Source organism: Mirounga angustirostris, unplaced genomic scaffold, assembly GCF_029215605.1.
Source record: "Mirounga angustirostris isolate CCGP_5_RB_7025 unplaced genomic scaffold, mMirAng1.0.hap1 SCAF_5, whole genome shotgun sequence".
NCBI lineage: Eukaryota > Metazoa > Chordata > Mammalia > Carnivora > Phocidae > Mirounga > Mirounga angustirostris.
The window spans coordinates 79,327,162-79,342,060 of record NW_026991713.1 but is presented as its reverse complement, the minus strand read 5'-3'; the positions used below and the strand labels follow the sequence as shown (position 1 = coordinate 79,342,060).

Below are 14,899 nucleotides of genomic sequence, written 5' to 3'. Positions count from 1 at the left end.
CTTAGTGTAAAGTGTGGACTTTGGGTGATAATGATATGTCAATATAGATTCATGAATTGTAACAAGTGTACCACTCTTGGTAGTGGATGCTGACAGTGGGGGATGCTATGCATGTGAGGGAGCAAGGGGTATAATGGGACTTCTCTGTACTTTGCACTCAATTTTGCCATGAACCTAAAACTGCTCTAAAAATGGTGTCTATTAAGAGAGAGAGAGCAGGGCTACTTTTGGGCTCTGCCCAGTTAGTTCTGTTACTATATCTATAAAATTTATGTCCATATATTGGCACACATATCTATACACATACACACAAAGGTATACATTATATCTTTGCATGCTTTACTTCACAATAGAAGTTTTTTAAAAGTTAGGATATCGTGACTTCAAAGATAAATGATAATTATAATGAATTTATAGCAATATGGGAAAGAACTTATAAAATTAAATGAAAAAAGCAGAATAAAAATCTGTTAAGCCTTAAGAAGAATGGAATTAGCCTTGGAAAATGTCCCCAAGGACTGAAGTGAGCCTTTTATAAGTGGCAGAGCCCAAAGTGCAGCAAGGACAACTACAGGGAGGAGACAAACAGGAGGAAGCTGATGCTGGTCTAATACTGGCAGCTCTTGTCTTTCCTCGTCCCTTTCTACTCTTCCAAGTGGTAATTATCAAGCAAGAGGAGTAGTTACCTTTGCACTCTTGCTTTCTTACTCCTCCACCTTTTTCTTTCAACTGTAAAATGATATTAATACCCAGGGCACCTGGGTGGCTCAGTAGGTTGAGCATCCCTCTCTTGATTTCAGCTCAGGTCATGATCTCAGGATTGTGAGATTGGGCTCAGCACTGGGCATGGAGTTATCTTAAGATTCTCTCTCTCTCCCTCTACCCCTCCTTCTCTCCTCCCCCCCCACAAAAAAGTCCTAAAGCCCTAATTCTGCCCTTCCACCAGAAAGCAGAAAGACTGATCATGGGGCCTGGATTGTGAATTGTGGATTGGGACACTGATTGAACAACTAGAATCTGCACCAAATAGTAGCTCCTAATATTCTATGATGACAAAAAGTATGTGCTGCTCTTATTTTTTTCATTGTACTAACAATTTTATTTTTTTTACTTGAGATAGCCTAACAAATTTAAAGGAAAATATTTCAAAAAATAATAAAAAAAACATAAAACAATGAGTCCTTATTAAAAACAAAATGTTATATAGTAACAATAAAGGTAGGTACATTGTTGGGGTTTTTTTTTAATTTTTAATGATGAAATACTTCAAATATATAGAAAAATTGTTAACAAAAAATAAAATATTCCAGACTTATTTATTAGTGAGTTACTGAGTATCTAGTATGTGCCAAACACTATATTTGCTGGGGATGAAAAATGAACAAGACAGTTATATTTTCTCCCATTGTGAAGCTTTTCTTTTAGTAGAAGAAATTTATACCCATGAACGTGTATACAAAAGTATACGGTTCTTTTTAATGGCATTGATACTTCATGGTTTACTTTACTAACTAACCCATCCCTAAGTTGTTGAATATTTTTATTGTTTTCCCTTGTTAGCGATTATGAGAAACACAGTTTTAAAAATTTTTCTGCCAATTCTTTGGCCACTTCCAGACAACTCTAAAACCCAACTGGAACAGAGGTTTTGACTAAGATTATCAGGTCTTTCCATCTAGATCTGTTGTCAGATCGGACCGTAAGGAAACTCTGACTGAACTTAGAACACCTCTTTGTGTAAATGGAACTTAAGCAATAACCAAGAATTTTGTGTGAAAACCCAACAAAATAGCCAGTATTTTCTGTGGGAAGCACATCAAAATTGTCCTAAAATTTCTCCTATTCTGTATTGACTCAACAAACTATGTTAATTATACATTTTATGAGCTAGTAATACATTTTATGGGCTAGTTCATCATTGAACTTGTACTCATGAGCATGTAGAAATGGAACTTTATTATTTAATATTTAAGATCAGAATTCTTTGCTTACTGGTTATTTTATATTTTCCTCCCTTAGCCAAGCCTTATAAACTATGTCTGGTTCATCTAACAGCTTTCCAGAAAGTCTGTGCCAATTTATAGATTCTCATTCAGTGTGAGAGTGCCTAGTTCCACAAAGCATAGCCTTTCTTAAAGCCTATAGTTTTTACATATTTTGGCTGCCTGGACAGACATAATGGTACACCAAATTCTTTCAACTTGGTAATTATTTGTGAGTTTTAACATTTTATCACATGTTAGCTCCATACTTTCTGCTTTTATAACAGTTTTATTCATATATAATTTAATTATCATTAAATTCATTCCTTTAAAGTGTACAATTCAGGAGAGAGGGAAAAGATGGCAGAGGAGTAGGGGACACTATTCCAACCAGTCCCCAGAATTGAGCTGGATATCTAACAGACCACTCTAAACACACACAAAATCAGCCTGAGATGTAAGAAGATAGATCTGGATCTCGACAAACAGAATATCGCAGGTGTTTGGTTTCAAGGTATGAAGCAGGGAGCCGTGATTCCGTGGGCAGATATCAGAGATAAACGGCAGGGGAGGGATCCATGGGGATCCTACACCACCGGTGAGCAATAGCCTCCTGCACTGGGGACGGGGCACAGATTTGCAGACCGGTAGTGACAGGCAAAGGACTTTAGGGCAGTCCCCCTGACAGAAACCCAGAGTGGTGGGGCTCAGTTTTAGAAGCACAAAGAGCAGAGATGTGCCCCAACCTGGAGGCAAGGACTGGGAGCACTGCTGAGGGGCACACAACCCAGGACACTGCAGTTTATAGCAGCACAGACAGAAACGCAGATAGTGTGGCCTGCAGAGCTCACGGAAGAACAGACTGTGATCTCTGCTCTGAGGCAGAGGGTTGGAAACAATCACTTTTGCTCTGACTCTCCGAAGAGATGCAGAAAGCCACCAGGGAAAGCCACCAGAGAACAAAAGCCCCAAAAAAGCGGTTTCCACTGAGCCCATCCCCCATCACAGGGGCAGGGCAACTCTGCCCAACAGGGTTGCCTGAGTAACAGCATGCCAGGCCCCTCCCCCAGAAGACAGGCTGGGAAAAGAAGAGGCCAGCAACCTTAAGGTCCCTATAAAACAGGTGCATCTTGCTTGGGTTGTGGTCAATAATTTGGACTTTATACATTCCCTCAACCACCCCTCAACAGAATGAGTAGGAGGAGGAACCCCCAAAATAGGAAAGACTCAGAGACTATGACTTATGCCACAGATTTACAAATGGATTTAGATATAACCAAGATGTCAGAGATGGAATTCAGGATAGCAATTGTGAAGACGATAGCTAGAATGGAGAAATCGATTAATGGCAACATAGAGTCTCTAAGGGCAGAAAGGAAAGCCGAAATGGCAGAATTTAAAAATGTTATCAGTGAGATCCAATCTAATCTAGATAATCTAACAGCTAGGGTAAATTGAGGCAGAAGAATGAGTTAGTGATTTAGAAGACCAATTAATAAATAAGAAGGGAGGGGCTCCTGGGTAGCTCAGATGGTTAAGTGTCTGCCTTCAGCTCAGGTCATGATCTCAGGGTCCTGGTATCAAGCCCCGTGTCGGGCTCCCTGCTTGGCAGGGAGCCTGCTTCTCCCTCTCCCTCTACTGTTCCCCCTGCTTGTGCTCTCTCACTGTCTCTGTCAAATAAATAAATAAAATCTTAAAAAAAAAAATAAGAAGGGAAAAGAAGAGGCCAGGGAAAAACAACTTGGAATCCATGAAAATAGAATCAGAGAAATAAGTGACACCATGAAAGGTTCCAATGTCAGAATTATTGGGATCCCTGAGGGGGTGGAGAGAGAGAGATGACTAGAAGATGTATTTGAGCAAATCGTAGCTGAGAACTTCCCTAATCTGGGGAATGAAACAAACATTCATGTCCTAGAGGCAGAGAGGACCCCTCCCAAGATCAAGGAAAACAGGCCAACACCCCGGCATGTAATAGTAAAACCCGCAAATCTTAGAACAAAGGAAACCATCTTAAGGGCAGTTAGGAGGAAGAGATTCCTTACGTACAGAGGGAGGAACATCAGAATAACATCAGACCTATCCACAGAGACCTGGCAAGACATATTTAGGGTACTAAACGAGAAGAAAATGCATCCAAGAATACTTTATCCAGCAAGGCTATCATTTAGAATGGATGGAGAGATGCAGAGCTTCCAAGACCAGCAGAAACTGAAAGAATATGTGACCACAAAGCCAGCCCTGCAAGAACCCCCCCATATTTAGGGGGGGTTCTATAAAAGGAGAAAGGCCCCAAGAGCGATATACAACAGAAATTTACAGGGACAATCTATAAAAACAAGGTCTTCACAGGCAACATGATGACAATAAATTCATATCTTTCAATAATCACTCTCAATGTAAACGGCCTAAATGCTCCCATAAAACAGCACAGGGTTGCAGACTGGATAAAAAGACAGGACCTATCCATATGCTATCTACAAGAGACTCATTTTGAACATAAGATACATGCAGACTAAAAGTGAACAGATGGAAATCCATCTTCCACACCAGTGGACCTCAAAAGAAAGCTGGGGTAGGAATTTTTATGTCAGACAAATTAGATTTTTTTTTAAGAATTTTTATTTATTTATTTGAGAGAGTGAGAATGAGAGAGAGTCCATGAGATGGGGGAGGGTCAGAGGGAGAAGCAGGCTCCTTGCTGAGCAGGGAGCCCGATGCAGGACTCGATCCCGGGACTCCAGGATCATGACCCGAGCCGAAGGCAGTTGCTTAACCAACTGAGCCACCCAGGCACCCAGACAAATTAGATTTTAAACTAAAGATTGTAGTTAGAGACACAGAAGGACACTTTATCATTCTTAAAGGGTCTATCCAACAAGAAGATCTAACGATTGTAAATATCTACACCCCCAATATGGGAGCAGCCATCTACATAAGCCAACGATTAACCAAAATAAAGAGTCATATTGATAACAATACGTTAATTGTAGGAGACCTCAATACTCTACTCTCAGCAATAGACAGATCATCTAAGCAGAAAATCAACAAAGAAACGAGAGCTTTGAATGACACACTGGACCAGATGGACCTCAAAGATATATACAGAAAATTCCACCCTAAAACAACAGAATACTCATTCTTCTCGAGCGCACACAGAACTTTCTCCAGAATAGACCACATACTGGGTCACAAATCAGGTCTCAACCGATACCAAAAGACTGAGATTATTCCCTGCATATTCTCAGACCATAATGCTTTAAAAATGGAACTCAATCACAAGAAAAAATTTGGAAGAAATTCAAACACTTGGAAGCTAAAGACCACTCTGATCAAGAATGTTTGGGTCAAACAGGAAATCAAAGAAGAACTTAAACAATTCATGGAAACCAATGAGAATGAAAACACATCGGTCCAAAACCTACAGGATACTGCAAAGGCCACCCTAAGGAGGAAATACATAGCCATCCAAGCCTCACTTAAAAAAATAGAAAAATCCTGAATTCACCAACTAACTTTACACCTTAAAGAACTACAGAAAAAACAACAAATGATGCCTAAGCCATGCATTAGAAGAGAAATAATTAAGATTACAGCAGAGATCAATGAATTAGAAACCAGAAACACAGTAGATCAGATCAACAAAACTAGAAGCTGGTTCTTTGAAAGAATTAATAAGATCAATAAACCACTGACCAGACTTATCCAAAAGAAAAGAGAAAGGACCCAAATTAATAAAATTATGAATGAAAGGGGAGAGATCACGACTAACACCAAGGAAATAGAAACAATTATTAGAAATTATGATCAACAACTATATGCCAATAAATTGAGCAACCTGGATGAAATGGATGCCTTCTTGGAAACCTATAAACTCCCAAGACTGAAACAGGAAGAAATTGACAACCTGAATAGGCCAATAACCAGTAATGAAATTGAAGCAGTGATCAAAAACCTCCCAAAAAACAAGAGTCCAGGGCCTGATGGATTCCCTGGGGAATTCTACCAAACATTCAAAGAAATAATACCTATTCTCTTGAAGCTATTTCAAAATATAGAAACAGAAGGAAAGCTTCCAGACTCATTCTGTGAAGCCAGCATTACCTTAATCCCCAAACCAGACAAAGACCCCAACAAAAAGAATTTCAGACCGATATCCCTGATGAACGTGGATTCCAAAATCCTCAACAAAATCCTAGCTAATAGGATCCAACAATACATTAAAAGGATCATCCACCACGACTAAATGGGATTTATCCCTGGGATGCAAGTGTGATTCAACATTTGCAAATCAATCAATGTGATAGAACACATTAATAAGAGGAGAGAGAAGAACAATATGGTCCTCTCAATTGATGGAGAAAAAGCATTTGACAAAATACAGCATCCTTTCCTGATTAAAACTCTTCAGAGTGTAAGGATAGAGGGAACATTCCTCAAGTTCATAAAATCCACCTATGAAGAACCCACAGTGAATATCATCTTCAATGGGGAAAAACTAAGAGCCTCTCCCTTAAGATCAGGAACACGACAAGGATGCCCACTCTCACCACTATTGTTCAACATAGTACTAGAAGTCCTAGCAACAGCAATCCAGACAACAAAAAGAAATAGAACGTATTCAAATTGGCAAAGAAGTCAAACTCTCTCTTCCCAGATGACATGATACTTTATGTGTAAAGTCCAAAAGACTCCACCCCCAAATTACTAGAACTCATACAGCAATTCAGTAATGTGGCAGGATACAAAATCAATGCACAGAAATCAGTTGCTTTCTTATACACTAACAACACAACTGTAGAAAGAGAAATTAGAGAAACGATTCCATTTACAATAGCACTAAAAACCATAAGATACCTCAGAATAAACCTAACCAAAGAGGAAAGGATCTATACTCTAGGAACTACAGAACACTCATGAAAGAAATTGAAGAAGACACAAAAAGATGGAAAAATATTCCATGCTCATGGATCAGAAGAATAAACATTGTTAAAATGTCTATGCTGCCCAGAGCAATCTATACCATCAATGCCATCCTGATCAAAATTCCAATGACATTTTCAAAGTGCTGGAACAAACAATCCTAAAATTTGTATGGAATCAGAAAAGACCCCGAATCACCAAGGAAATGTTGAAAAAGAAAAACAAAGCTGGGGGCATCACGTTGCCCGATTTCAAGCTATATTACAAAGCTGTGATCACCAAGACAGCATGGTACTGGCACAAAAACAGACATATAGACCAATGGAACAGAATAGAGAGCCCAGATATGGACCCTCAACTCTATGGTCAAATAATCTTCGACAAAGCAGGAAAAAATATGCAATGGAAAAAAGACAGTCTCTTTAATAAATGGTGCTGGGAAAATTGGACAGCCACATGCAGAAGAATGAAATTCGACCATTCTCTTAACACCATACACAAAGATAAACTCAAAATGGATGAAAGACCTCAATGTGAGACAGGAATCCATCAAAATCCTAGAGGAGAACATAGGCAGTAACCTCTTTGACATCGCCCACAGCAACTTCCTTCAAGATATATCTCCAGGGTGCCTGGGTGGCTCAGTTGGTTAAGCGACTGCCTTCGGCTCAGGTCATGATCCTGGAGTCCCGGGATCGAGTCCCGCATCGGGCTCCCTGCTCAGCAGGGAGTCTGCTTCTCCTTCTGACCCTCCCCCCTCTCATGTTCTCTCTCTATCTCATTCTCTCTCTCAAATAAATAAATAAAATCTTAAAAAAAAAAAGAAAAAAAAAAAAAAAAAAAAAGATATATCTCCAAAGGCAAGGGAAACAAAAGCAAAAATGAACTTTTGGGACATCATCAAGATAAAAAGCTTCTGCACAGCAAAGGGAACAGTCAACAAAACAAAGAGGCAACCCACAGAATGGGAGAAAGTATTTGCAAATGACACTACAGATAAAGGGCTGGTACCCAAGATCTATAAAGAACTTCTCAAACTCAACACCCAAAAAACAAATAATCCAGTCAAAAAATGGGCAGAAGACATGAACAGACACTTCTCCAAAAAAGACATACAAATGGTTAACAGACACATGAAAAAATGTTCATCATCATTAGCCATCAGGGAAATTCAAATCAAAACCACATTGAGATACTACCTTACACCAGTTAGAATGGCAAAAATTGACAAGGCAAGAAACAACAAATGTTGGAGAGGTTGTGGAGAAAGGGGAATCCTCCTACACTGTTGGTGGGAATGCAAGTTGCTATAGCCGCTTTGGAAAACAGTGTGAAGGTGCCTCAAAAAGTTAAAAATAGAGCTACCCTATGACCCAGCAATTGCACTACTGGGTATTTACCCCAAAGACAGAGATGTAGTGAAAAGAAGGGCCATATGCACCCCAATGTTCATAGCAGCAATGTCCACAATAGCCAAACCATGGAAAGAGCCGAGATGCCCTTCAACAGATGAATGGATAAAGAAGATGTGGTCCATATATAAAATGGAATATTACTCAGCCATCAGAAAGGATAAATACCCAACTTTTACATCAACATGGATGGGACTGGAGGAGATTATGCTAAGTGAAATAAGTCAAGCAGAGAAAGTCAATTATATGATTTCACTTATTTGTGGAATATAAGGAATGGCATGGAGGCCATTAGGAGAAGGAAGGGAAAAATGAAGCGGGGGAAATCAGAGGGAGAGATGAACCATGAGAGACTATGGACTCTGAGAAACAAACTGAGTGTGTTAGAGGGGAGAGGGGTGGGGGGATGGTTTAGCCTGGTGATGGGTATTAAGGAGGGCATGTAGTGCATGGAGCACTGGGTGTTATACGAAAACAATGAAGTGTGGATCACTACATCAAAAACTAATGATGTATTGTATGTGACTAACATAACATTATAAAATAAAATTTAAAAAAAATAAAAAATAAAAAAAACAAAGTGTACAATTCAGTGGTTTTGGTGTATTCGTAGAGTTGTGCTAACATTCCCATAAACTAATTTAAAAATATTTCATCACTTCCAAAAGAAATCTTGTACTCAACACCATCAACCCCATGTCCTTTTTCCCCATCCCTAGGCAATCACTGATCTACTTTCTATCTCTACATATTTGCCTATTCTAGATATTTCATATAAATGGGATCCCACAATGTCTTTTGTGACTGGCTTGTTTCATTTAGCATAATGTTTTCAAAGTTTATCCATGTTATAGCATGTATAAGTATTTCATTAGTTTTTATGGATAAATAAATGGCTTTTTATGGCTAAAATATTTCACTGAAGGGATGTATCTTGTTGTGTTTACCCATTCATCAATTGATGGGCCCTTGGGTTGTTTCCACTTTGGGCTATTATAAATAATGCTACTATGAACATCTGTATACAAGTTTTTGTGTGGATATGTTTTCATCTCTCTTGGGTATACACCTACAGATGGATTTGCTAGGTCACACAGTAACTCTATTTTAGCTTTCTGAGGACCTCCTGGATTCTTTTCCAAAGTCCAAATGTAAAACAGGCACTATTTTACATTCCCACCAGCAGTGTATAAGGGTTCTAAGATCTCCACATCCTCATCAATTCACGTTATTATCTGCCTTTTGATTTCAGTCATCTTTGCAAGTGTGAAGTGATATTTGTTGTGGGTTTTATTTGCATTTCCCTGATGACTAATGATATTTAACATCGTTTCATGTGCTTAATGACCATTTTAATATCTATTAAGTTTTGAAGATATATCTATTCAGATTCTTTGCCCATTTTTCAATTGGGTTATTTATCTTTTTATTATTGAGTTGTAAGAGATGTTTATATATTCTAGATATAAGTTCTTTACCAGATACATGATGTGTAAGTATTTTCTTCCAGACTGTGAGTTGTCTTTACCCTTCCTTGATGTTGTCCTTTGAAACACAGAAGTTTTTAAAGTTTTTAATTTGATGAAGTCCAGTTTATCTATTTTTTGTTGTTGTTGTTGTGGCTTGTGCTTTTGATGTCAGAACTAAAAAATCATTAAAGAACCCAAGGTCACGAAGATTTACTCCTATGTTTGCCTCTAATAGTTTAATAGTTTTAACTCTTATATTTAAACTCTATGATGTTCTTTGAGTTAGTTTTTGTGTATGGGCGTTTCACCTTTTTTTATCATTTCATTTAATTTTTTTCATCATGATAAGTGTACTCTTTAGTCCCCATTCCCTACTTCCCCCATTCCCCCACCCACCTCCCCTCTGATAACCATCAGTTTGTTCTCTATAGTTAAGAGTCTGATTTTGTTTTTGTCTCTCTCTCTCTTTTCCTTTGCTGCTTTGTTTTGTTTCTCAAATTCCATATATGAGTGAAATCATATGGTAGTTGTCTTTCCCTGTCTGACTTATTTCACTTAGCATTTATACTCTCTGGCTCTATCCATGTTGTGGTAAATGGCAAGATTTCGTTCTTTTTTATGGCTGAATAACATTCCATTGTATGTGTATATACCACATCTTCTTTATCCATTCATCCATCAATGAATACATGGGTTGCTACCATATCTTGGCTATTGTAAATAATGCTGCAGTAAACATAAGGGTCCCTGTATCTCTCTGAATTAGTGTTTTTGTATTTTGGGGGGTAAATACCCAGTAGTGTGATTACCGGATCATAGGGTAGTTATGTTTTTAATTTTTTGAGGAACCTTCATACTGTTTTCCACAATGGTTGCATCAATTTACATTCCCACCAACAGTGCAAAAGGGTCCCTTTTCTTCACATCTTCACCAACACTTGTTATTTCTTGTGATTTTGATTTTAGCCATTCTGATAGGTGCGAGGTGATATCTCATTGTGGTTTTGATTTCCATTTCTCCAATGATGAATGATGTTGAGCACCTTTTCATGTGTCTATTGGCCATTTCTCTTTGGAGAAATGTCTGTTCATGTCTTCTGCCCATTTTTTTCTTGGATTATTTGAGTTTTTTGGGTGTTGAGTTGTATAAGTTCTTTATATATTTTGGACACTAACTCTTTATTGGATATCATTTGCAAAAATCTTCTCCCATTCAGTAGGTTGTCTTTTAGTTTAATTGATCATTTCCTTTGCTTTGCAGAAGCTTATTTTGATGTAGTCCCAATAGTTTATTTTTGCTTTTATTTCCCTTGCCTCAGGAGACAAATCTAGAAAAATGTTGCTACAGCTGATGTCAGAAAAATTACTACCTGTGCTCTTTTCTAGGATTTTTATGGTTTCAGGTCTCACATTTAGGTCTTTAATCCATTTTGAGTTTACTTTTGTGTATGGTGTGAGAAAGTGGTCCAGTTTCATTCTTTTGCATGTTGCTGTCCAGTTTTTCCAACACCATTTGTTGAAGAGACTTTGTCCTGTTGCACATGGCTCTCTCTTTTGTTGAAGATTAATTGACCATATAATCATGGGTCTATTTCCGAGCCCTCTATTCTGTTCCATTGATCTATGTGTCTATTTTTGTGCAAGTAACATACTGTTCTGATTATTACAGCTTTATAGTATAACTTGAAATCTGAAATTGTTATACCTCCAGTTTTATTTAGCTTTTTCAAGATTGCTTTGGCTATTCAAGATCTTTTGTTGCTCCATACAAATTTTAAGATTATTTGTTCTAGTTCTTTGAAAAATGCTGTTGGTATTTTGATAGGGATTGCATTAAATCTGTAGACTGCTTTGGGTAGTATGGACACTTTGACAATACTTGTTCTTCCAATCCATGAGCACGGAATATCTTTCCATTTGTTTGTGTCATCTTCAATTTCTTTCATCAATCTTTTATAGTTTTCAGAGTACAGAAAACTTTTCATCTTTGGTTAAGTTTATTTCTAAGTATTTTATTATTTTTGATACAATTGTAAAAGGGATTGTTTTCTTACTTTCTGTTACTTCACTATAGTGTATAGAAATGCAACAGATTTCTGTATATTGATTTTGTATCTTATAACTTTACTGAATAATCTTACCAGTTTGAGTATTTTTTTGGTGGAATCTTCAGGGTCTTCTATATACAGTTTCATGTCATCAGTGAAAGTTTACTTCTTCCTTATCAATTTGGATGCCTTTTATTTCTTTTCCTTGTCTGATTCCTGTGGCTAGGACTTCCAGTACTATGTTGAATCAAAGTGGTGAGAGTGGACATCTTGTTTTGTTCCTGATCTTAGGGGAAAATCTCTCAGTTTTTCCCCATTAGGGATGATACTAGGTGTGGGTTTTTCATATATGGGCTTTATTATGTTGAGGTGTGTTCCCTCTAAACCTACTTTGTTAAGGGTTTTTATCATGAATGGATGTTATACTTTGTCAAATGCTTTTTCTGCATCTATTTAAATGATCATATGATTTTTATCCTTTCTCTTGTTGATGTGATGTATCACACTGATTGATTTATAAATCTTGAACCACATTTGCATCCTGGGGATAAATCCCACTTAATCGTGAATGATTTTTTCATGTATTGTTGGATTTCGTTTTAAAGCAACTTCTTGAATTCATGCTTTCTCTCTGGTATCCGCAATATTTGGCTTCCAGTGCACCCCCTGGAATTCTCACCTGCCCATGCTGCCTCCAGACATTCAAGAGCCTCACATAGACAGTGAAAAAATTAAAAAAAAAAAAATTCTGAGCCTGGGATATAAAGCTATGATGATATGAAACAACTCTAGTTTTTTTTTTTCTAGTGGCCTAAAAAAATGTGTGCGTATGTCTGTGTGTATAAAAAAACATGGGTTTTTCTGAATATAAAACTGATAAATGACCACTGGAAAAAAGTGGGGAAATATAAAGAGTATAAAGAAAAAAAAATTCCACCTGTTTTCATACCCCAAGGATAACCACGTTTATCATTTTGGTGTATATCCTTAGAGAGACAGGCAGTTAGAGAAATTGACCAAAATACACACTTATATAGGCATATCATATTTTAGTAACTGGAAATGCATTTATATAAACTGTATATATAAATATATACAGTTTACATAAAACTTTTTTACACTTCACATCTTCTAATGTCATTAAATATTACCTTGAAAACATTAAATTCCCACTTAGGACACATAATGATGTAAAAATCTTTTTCCCCCTTTTGTATATTTATTCCCTCCATTAAAAGTAGTACTGTGTTAAACACTGCATCTCATATGTTTCTCAAATTTTTATTTGGTTCTACAATCTTTATACTTAAAAATTCAATCTTTCACAAATATTCATCACAGGCCTATCCTACTGTAGGCACAGTGCTAGGGATACTAAGCTGAACCTTGACAAGCACACAGAAAATAGGTATTTCTCCTGTCCCCTCATTTTGTTCTGCCTCCTTGGTATACCTGCTGGCATCCTGATTTCTAATTACTTTTCCTGACCACAGTTCTTGCCTATTCCCTGTCTATCCACTGCTCTTAACGCATGTCTTTTCCCATAGCTTACTGAAATTGATTCCTAATTCTTGCTACCTGACTATTCCTTTAGCAAACAGTTTTCAAACTTGTTGGTCTCAAGACGCCTTTACATTCTTAAAAATTACTCAGAACCCCAAAGAGATTTCCTTTTGTGGGCCATTTCTACCTATGTTTATTGTATGACAAATTAAGAACTTTACAATGCAGTAAAACACCAGCACATATTTCATTGGCCAACAGAGAGGTGACAACCACCACACTTCATGTAGCCTCTGGAAAGCTCCACTATCCACTCAAGAAAGAATGAGAATGAAAAAGGCAAATAATGTCTTAGTCTCATTATGAAAAATGTTTGATCTTACAGATCATCCTGAAAGGACCTTGAGGACCCCAAGCTACCGAACCACAAGAAGGCCTTTGTTCTTCGATCTCTTCTGTTACCTGATTCACACTGTGCATTGACCATCTCCTATGGCCTGTGGCAACCACAAGGGGACTGTCTCCAGCTAGCCTGGTTGCTATACACCGTGATGGCATGGCTCACAGGGCACGTGTTAAGTGTTCCTGGTTGCCTTTGCTTTCTCTGTAAAAAGTGATTAGTTTCCAAATCCCAAAGGTTTTATTCAACTAAGTCAGTGTTTCTAGGCTATTTATAAGTTCTAGGCTATTTAAGTGATGAAACCTTGAATTCCAGGTTGTTGAATAAATTTTACTTAGGAGGGCAAGGAAGGGACAGGTAATATATCCAAATAAGACTCTAGAACAGTGCTACCAGTCCCTTGTGTTAGGATCAAAGTAGGGAACTATCTTGTTCTCCTGGTTTACATATGCATAAGCCAATTAATGGCAATACCAGCCTTTCATTTTACTAGCGATGTTGGCCAAATATATAGAAAGAAAATAAGGTGAGAAAGAAATAGGAATTAAAGAACTTCCATCGTTAATGTCTTAAGTCAAAATATTAGTTACACTGAATCGGGTGGTTTTTGCTTTGTTTTTATGTTTGCCCCCTGGACAGTCACACTTTTTTTTTTAACATGACATTTCAGGTATTGAATTTTTTCTTTTATATGATAACATTACAGAACATAACTCCCAACCTAGCCACACAATTAACTGTTTATTTTTCAAAGATTTTATTTTTTATTTATTGGTCAGAGAGAGAGCACAAGCAGGGGGGAGCCACAGGCAAAGGGAGAAGCAGGCTCCCCGCTGAGCAAGGAGCCCAATGTGGGGGGCTCGATCCCAGGACCCTGGGATCTTGACCTGAGCTGAAGGCAGACACTTAACTGACTGAGCCACCCAGGTGCCCCACAATTAACTTAGTTTAACTCCGTTCCTTCTAATATTTACCCACATCGAGGTATTTAATTATGCAGATACAATCAGAAGGAAAGTTGCATAACTGTGAAGCTTTCTACAACAACCATAGCTGTACTTGTGCTTCGTTAAGTATTCTAAATAGAATCAGAGGGACGAATTCAGCAGCCCCGTTTCTAAACAGGAACTGAAACTTCTGGCATTTAGAAAATGCTAGTTTA

The 14,899-nt window shown here is 37.7% G+C and overlaps 1 protein-coding gene across 5 annotated transcripts in view; it reads right to left on the bottom strand.

The window, feature by feature from the left end:
• The window catches only part of ITPR2 (inositol 1,4,5-trisphosphate receptor type 2), a 496,243-nt gene that overhangs the window by 432,153 nt on the left and 49,191 nt on the right, over positions 1 to 14,899 (bottom strand). The gene's annotated exons all lie outside the window — the stretch shown is intronic.